The sequence below is a fragment of the Lonchura striata genome, chromosome 2 (genome assembly GCF_050655825.1).
Source record: "Lonchura striata isolate lonStrDom1 chromosome 2, ASM5065582v1, whole genome shotgun sequence".
In the NCBI taxonomy this organism is placed as follows: Eukaryota; Metazoa; Chordata; class Aves; order Passeriformes; family Estrildidae; genus Lonchura; species Lonchura striata.
The window spans coordinates 83,354,667-83,362,820 of record NC_140704.1 but is presented as its reverse complement, the minus strand read 5'-3'; positions in this window follow the sequence as shown (position 1 = coordinate 83,362,820).

Sequence of the window (8,154 nt, the reverse complement as noted above, 5' to 3'; positions counted from 1 at the left end):
CAGCTGAAGAAAAGTCTATCTTTTACTGTGATGGAGTAAAAAGTCTTGCAGTTTGAATGTCATCTTTTTAAAAAAACTGCATCTCAAAAAATGTATGAACCATATTCAGTATTTCATTTTAACTCCAAAAGAAATACTGTCAGTCCTCATTCTTCAGCTCTAACACTGAAATTGCTTCTTCTCACTAAGTGACATTTGTGTTCACAGTATCCCTTGTGGTGTTAGTCCAACCCTGATTTTGGCCAGGGATGGAGCAGGAAGCCTTGCAGAGGCTTTTGAAAAATTTGTCAGAAAATATCCAAGGAGACCCACATGCCTAAGAGGCAGGAGGTGATGTACCTGGAAGGGACAGGAGACAAATGCAGAAAACTTCTCTCCCTAGGGCTTGGCTGATTTTCATCTCTCTTGATGAACCACCGAGCTTTGGGTCAGCTCTGTGTCAGCCATGGCCAATGAGTGAGGAGGATGGCTGGAGCATTGCTGGAAGTTGTGTGTGCTGAACAGTGCCGCTGAGAGGGAAAAATGAAAAGCATGAAAGAAATATAAAGGGTCCCAGATGCTTTCATCTTCTGACATACCCCAGTTTTGCATAATTCTGAAATGCAAAGGGAATTATAGTTGTAGATAATTTTAGTGCCCTAGATGCTTGTAATTTAGTAACAAAGCAAATGTTTCCTCTGAAATGCTGCCAGCAATTAGAAATTCCCAGTTTCTTGACAAGCATTAAAACCTGCAGCCTTTGAGTGGAGTCCCTTCTCCTCCTGCACTTCTAATTTCAGTCAAGGCTATAGCGTTGACCCTTTAAATTTTTTTTTCTTTAACATTTTTTGGGGAAACTGAAAGGGAAGATTTTAGGTTACTATCTATATCTATACTTTTAAAAGCATATGCCTTTTTTCAGCTGTCTGGCTACTTCTACCTGTCAGTGAATCCTGATACACCTTTTTCTGTTTGACTAAAAGGCTAGATAACATGTATTGATTTTCCTAACAGAACATGATCAAATCACCCTCAACTTTTCCCTGGGTAAACTGAACAGGTAGCACTCATTCATTTTAAGGTTCATCTTCAGTCTTCAAATTTCTCCCACAGTGTGATTATCAATTCCTCCTTGTTTACAAATATTAGCATAAGGCTTAGCACTTGCATGAGTCTTGCAAGAGCACTTTGTAAAGAGAAAATTATAAAATACTTCATTTCTGTCTAGCATTCCTGTCTCTACACCCAACAACTGCAACAAGATCTATCTGTTTATTCTCAAAATTCCTGGGTTTTAGATGAAATATAAATGAGCATTTTCCACACTCCAAGGCAAAATCTATCCCTAAGTGCAAGGTTGGTCTGAGATGCCAAAGACAGATTTGACAGGCAGTGTTGTCAGCCAGTAAGATGGGTAGGGGAGCACCAAAAACTGACAGTATTTTAGGTCTGGGATGCCCCAAACCTATGGCCACTTCTCTACACACGTCTGGCTACAAACCATCAGGGTCTGTGGCTGTTCTTAGGCCTGAGAGCAGTACATACGCAGTCACCTTATGTATTTGGTGTGTTTTGTATCTTCAGATGATTTATGTTACCACAGGACCTTCCATGTAAATACCTGCAGAAACTTGGAAAGGGTACATTAGTATCAGCTAATGACAACCACATTTGCATGTCCTTGATGTGATACCACAAATCAGGATGATAAGTGTTGTTTAGCTTATTCTATGATCTGAGTAAGGAGATCACAGATTAGGTTTGGATCTGGGTTTTTATGATTAATTGATTGATTCCAATAAAGATAAGTGTTAGATAAAAAAATTATCTGACACTGGTATCAAAAAAGAAATACCTGAAAATTCAGAGAGAGAAAGAAGAGGAATAATCCAGAGGGGGGAAAAAAACATAAAAACTAAACACACAAACACAAAAATACCCCCAAAGCTGCAGCAAAAGAACCCAAAACCAATAAACATCAGAAGAATAATGCAAAAAATAACAGGTCAGTTACTTATTGCCAGAATAGAGAATCACCACAGATGACTAGTTTTCCCAAAGGCAAAGAGAAACAAAAGCCCACTATAACTGTACCACTCATCCTAGGCCTAAAAAAAGTAAAATGACGAGGGATTAAAAGGATTTGCTCCAATGTTACAGAATTACCAGCATTTTTTATGTCTTTGCTCTCCCTACATTTCAAATACTGCAGGCTCCTGGACTGCTACACTCTTCAGGCTCAGTCTGGTGAATCATTCTCAAGTTACAAAGAGACTTCTTACTGGGAAGATTTAAGAAATAAAAATCTTTAAAGTGGAAACGCTCCTCAGGAAGCATAAAGATCAAAAAGTTTTCCAAGTCTTTCTACAAGACTCTGCAAACCTTGTTCCAGAGCAATTTGTCAGTAGTGAACACTGTAGATGTGAGGTGAAGATAGCCCTGTAACCAGACTGAACTCCTTGTCATGAGATGGTGTTCAGCAAGGAGTAGGCAGTTAAGAACTAGGAACAGAGGATCAGATAAGAGCATCTGAGTCTGCCAGCTCCAAACGTTTGCAGATGATGACAGTTAAAAATGGCAGAAACATACTGAAACTTCTTCCTTTCATAAAATTATCCTGTCTGAACAGGCTTTGGACATTTGTTTCAGATGGTTATAGAAATATTAGCTGCATGTAGCAATCAGGATTTTATCTTTAGATATTGTCCACACATTTATTCACATGATGTACAAAAACCCAAACTGAACACCACTTGGAAAAGTACCTGTGGAACTGTAATACTTATATTATTTTTTAATTTTTATTTTGACATAATTTCTGTGTTAGATGTGGCTCATCCCAATATCCCAACAGCTTTTAAATTAAATCTGTCCCAAAGGGAATGTTTCCTTACTATTTGAGCATGGTAGCTGCCTCTCTTCTACCCATAAAAGTACACAGCAACTTCTAAACCTGAAGCGAGAGATGGGACAGGGTACAGTAACTATTTGTTAGGTAAATATATATGCTCATTATCTTTTAAATGAGAATGATAAGCCCAGAAAACTGTAACTGTAGAGAAACAAATAGCAGAAAAAGCATTAATGTTTGAGACAGGCTTGTGGAATGTTTTGGTTTAATGTGATGAATGATAAGGCCTTCAGAAAATGTCAAATTCGGAACAAGTGAGTTTCACTGCCCACAGCAAATTGTGTCTGTAAATAAAATCTTTGTTCAGGCACTACATGAATCCCCTGGAGCACATACTTTAGTAATGGGAGCTATATGTACTTTATTTTCAAATTTGTTTCTTTTAAGGAAGTAAGCTGCTGCCCAGACACTAGGATTTAGTGCTACAGCCCGCCAAAGGATCTCTGCTTTAGGGACCTCTCTGCTCTATTCTAGTTCAATATATCTTATGGATCAGTTCAGCTTCCTATTGATACTTTTTTTTTTAAGCTGCAAATTTTCTGTATGTATTGGGAAGGTTTAAGAACAGTACCATGATAAGAGTTTATGCTGTGGCTGAGACTGAAGGTCTCCTTGGTGGAACCCAGTGCCAGCTGCACTGAGAAGGCAGCAGCTTACACCATCCCCAAAACCAAGTGAAGTGCCACAGCTAGCAGAAGACTAATGAGTGAGAGCTTCAGTAGCCTGGTCTTGCCTGTTGAGGAAGGGTGGTGCAAGATCAAGCTGGAAATGGAGATCTGCTTCTCATCAGGGAGCAAGGACCAAAGGCAGCTTACAGGAGCCACCATAAACAAGTGAGAGACTAAGGAGCTGGTCAGCTGGAGAGTAGCTGCACAGCAGGAATAAATACATTCCTTGTTCCAAGCAGGTATGTGCAAGGGCAGCCACATCCAAGCAACTCCAGAGGCTTGTTCATTAAGTAGACTTATGAACATCAGCTGGGATGGATTTGTTCCAAATGAGTGGATTGAGTTCACTTGATTAATGAACTGAAAAAGATCATGAGGCTGATCTGTTGACTTATTAGAGCAAAATACCAGTTCTATTCCCTTTTAGAAAACAGTGACATGGACAAATTAATTTAAGCAGTGTAATAAAAAATCCTCAACTCCTTGATTTTTGATACTAAAATACAATTTTATCATGCTCTGAGATTTCTTTGAGATGTTTTATTAGTTCAGTAACCCAACATAATGTTGCTTCTCTCAATGTCTTGACCTTAATGGCACACTACTTCACTTAGTACATCTGACTGCAAGGGACACCTCTCATTAGATTTTCAGTCAGGCTTTCCACCTGCATAACTGATGAGAGCTGTCTCTCTGTGCTCCTTGGTAAGTGTGCAGATGAGCTTTTATTACATGACATGGCAAATGTGATGGATGCAGACATGTCAGAGTCCTTGGGCAAAATGTGACAACTCACTCACCACTTGACTTCACCTTGATCTCTTCTCCAGTCAGGCCATATGGTGGGTTTGCTTATTACAACTCATCTTTCATTTTCTTTGTTACTGAGATAAGTGGAAGACTGTGGTATGCTTGCTTACCTTGGTTTGCATAAGAATGTACTGGTGTGTCTTTGAAATGCTTATTTGCTTACAAGGTGATAAGGAGGTTGAGATTAAAGTCCTGGGTGTGTGTATCTGGTCTGCTTGCTGTATGTCAAAAGAAGAGACTTAGAAGCTATCACAACGACCAGACTCAGACTACATCTGGAGAGTCACGCCTGCAAGGAGAAGCGGGGGGATAAAAGGAAGGTTGGGACAGAACATTTTTGCACGCCGTTGGTGGAGCAGGAGACTCCCCGGCCGCCCAGCGCTGTGCTTTGCCTGCCTTACTCGCTTGCTATTTTAAATAAAATTGCTTTATTGAATTAAGACACTTCAAATTGTCGTGTCACAATTTATAACAGTTACTAGATTAGATTAGGGTACATTAATGACCATAAAAATGCAAGCAACTTTTTCAGACTTAATGTAAAAAATGGAACAGTAACTCTAATTCTAAAATTTATCTTTAAACTTAAAGAATGAATATTCAATCAATCAATAAAGGAAATACATGCTTGATACTATGGGTGGAGAAGATGAACCAACCTGCATTTCTATGTTTCTTAAGCTTTTTTCTCATAAAGCCTGCTAGAATTTTGCATGTAGTATCACTATTTGCCTTCTGCATAGTTGTCCTGGTTTGTAAGATAAGCTTGTATTCTATTTGCCATCTGTTGGAGGTTGGGCAGGTTTGTTATCTCTTCCAAGAACAATGGTTTGCTCCGAAGAGGTAATGGTTTGTTAATGGGCCACTGACTGACTCACTGCAGGGCTGGTAACGTAACATCATCCCATTGTGAGATGCTCCACCCAGAGGGGGAAGCCAAGCACTCTTTTATTGTATAAAGGGGTACCTTTTGGGAGACAGAGCAGCTCTTTCTTTGTGGGATTTCCCAGAGAAGCAGCTCCTTCGGCAGGACTCCCGAGAGAAGCGGCTCCTTCGGCGGGATTCCCAGAGAAGCGGCTGGAGCACGGTGAGGCGGCGGCGGCGGAGCTCGGAGGCAGCCCCGGTGCAGAGGAAGACCGGCCCCACTGCCACCAGATCTTCAGAGAAAACTATACCCTTCTAAAGATCACCACTGCAGCTGCAGTTCATCAGCCACTGCAAGAGGAGCAGCTGTCTTTTCAACCGGACTGCTACCAACACCCCGAATCCTCAGGTTGTGGACTTTATCACTAGTTTTGTTTGTACCAATTGCATTTGCCTTTTTAAGTTGTTATCTAGTTTTCTCCTAGTAAAGAATTGTTACTCCCATTCCCATATCTTTGCCTGATAGCCTTTTAATTTAAAAATCCTGGTAATTCAGAGGGAGGGGGTTTACCTTCTCCATTGCACAGGAGGCTTTTGCCCTCCTTCACAGACTCCTGTCTTGTCAAACCAAGACAATAGTATATATCCTCTCTTTTTTAAAAGTCTTTTTTTTTTTTTAATGCAGAAACTGGAAAGGAAAAAAAAGGTATAAAATACTCAAAATGTACTTAGGTTTAGGTTTAGTTAATTGAACAACTAAGAGTGTCCTTGGTCTGGGCAACAGTCAGGACATACTTCTGGCTTACTCTGACATAACAATTTCAGAGAATGTTGGTTTACTGAGAGCACCCAAAAAAAAACTTTCTGTAATTATTTTCCAATTAGAGCACATGAGGTATTCATAGTTTAATAATAAAAAAAAAGTTACATCATACTGTAACCTCTTTTAATAAATATTTTTATCAAGTTCATAGGCAATTTGCCCATTTTAAGAATGTTTTTTCAAATGTGCAAACTAAGCTTGTTAAAAAGAAGAAATCAAGCAGATTTTAAAATGTGCTTTTTAAATGTGTTTTTTCTTTTTGTTAAAGCTTTTAACTTTAATTGTTTAGACTGGTGCATGTGAAAAAATAATGTCAGGTTTTTAACTTGCAAACAGATGTAATTTTTAGCAGTGATATATAGTTTATACTGATATCACTCACACAGTCTCCATTTTCTGTTTGAGGGACTGAAAAAAACCCAGTCACTGCACCAAAGCCACAACCTACATATTTTTCTCAGTCATTTAAAAAAGGAACACAGAGTTCTGGAAACATCTTTCTGGTTGATGGACAGCAGCATGCCAATTTAGAGCTCACTCTAGGGACAAATAAAACTGTAAACTATAAAAGTGGAAAGCAGCATCCCGATATACCTGTCTTTATGTACCAGGGAGGAGATGTATGTTATTAGGAATATATGTCCAAAACCTCTAACAAATTTAGGGATGATGAAGGAAAGAAAACACTCATGGGTAATACGTAATTACACAAGTATATAATGGATATTGTATTGCCCATTTGACTCTACTGGTGGGATTTCCTCATCCTTTTTTCTTCTGAACAGTATTCCCCTACAGTCACAAGGACTGATCACCCAAATCATAATCCTAAAAAATGTAGAGCAATTTTCAAGTAGTGCAATGTAACTAACTTAGCAAAGAAATAACAACTGCTGGCAAGCACTAAGATGCATTAAATAAGGTAAAAAAAAAAAATCTCATGTTGTTTGATGGGTTCTTCTTGTATCAAAATCTAGTGTCCTTTACCAGAAAGTACCAAGTACAGAAATATTTCAGACTTACAAAATATGATCTCCTGTATTGCACTGAATGTCTTTGTTGTGTATTTTCATTAACTTTGTTGATTAGCTTAGTGGTTGGTTGCACCTTACACTTAGTAAAAGCGAATTTATACTAGTAGATCAGCCGAAACATCTCTGCCCTAAAGCTGCTGAGAGAACAGCAAAGGTAGATAAATAACAAAGTATCCAATCTGTCATTGTCAAGAACAATTCAACATGAAGTTGATCCATGAGAAGAGCAGTGATTCAGTGATTAAGAGAGACCTAAGATAATGTTTTGGTTTTTTTTTTTTCTTTTGCTTTTCTTCAAACATTCATACTTCCACATGTCTCAAGGATAAACGGAAAAGGTTTGTTTACAAAAACGTCTGTCAGTTTCATATTAAGTTTCATGATGTTGCAAAATACATATCATTGCCATTTTAACCTTTTAGAGGTTTTACTACCTGACCTTCAGCTTTAAAATGTTCTCCCAAATAACATTTGATACTCTAAATACGCGTTGAAACTATTTTAACTTTGCTGAAAAGTATATTTGTAGTAGCTATTTGCCTCCAGTCTCAGCATCACTTGTCATAATCAGAGAAAACACATTCTTATGAAAGTTTAGAAAGAAGACAAATACTTCATTTTCAGGCCCAATTTCAATGTGAAGCCCCCCCGAAATGCAGTGGACTTTCCTATCACACTACAGATTCTACTATTCTGAGTTTTGGGTTGTTGTATTTTGCTTGTTTGGGTTTTGTTGTTTTGGTTTTTGTTTGTTTTGGGTGGGGTTTTTGGGTTGTTGTTGTGGTGGGGTTTTTTTTGGGTTTTTTTTTTGGTGTTTGGTTTTTTTTTTTTTTTTAATAATGGGCATATTTCAGTATAATGGAATTTTTAAAAGCTTTTCATCTACTCTCTGTGTGCGCTTCTCTTCTGCCTGGAGTTTCATAAAGATGTATCAGCAATGTGGTGATGCATCTCTTTGCTCCCAGAAGAGCCTTCCAGCCTCTGGCAAGCTCCTTATGAACTCCAAACAAACACAAACACAAACACACACACGCTTTGCATTCTTAGAGCACCTCCACTTGCACG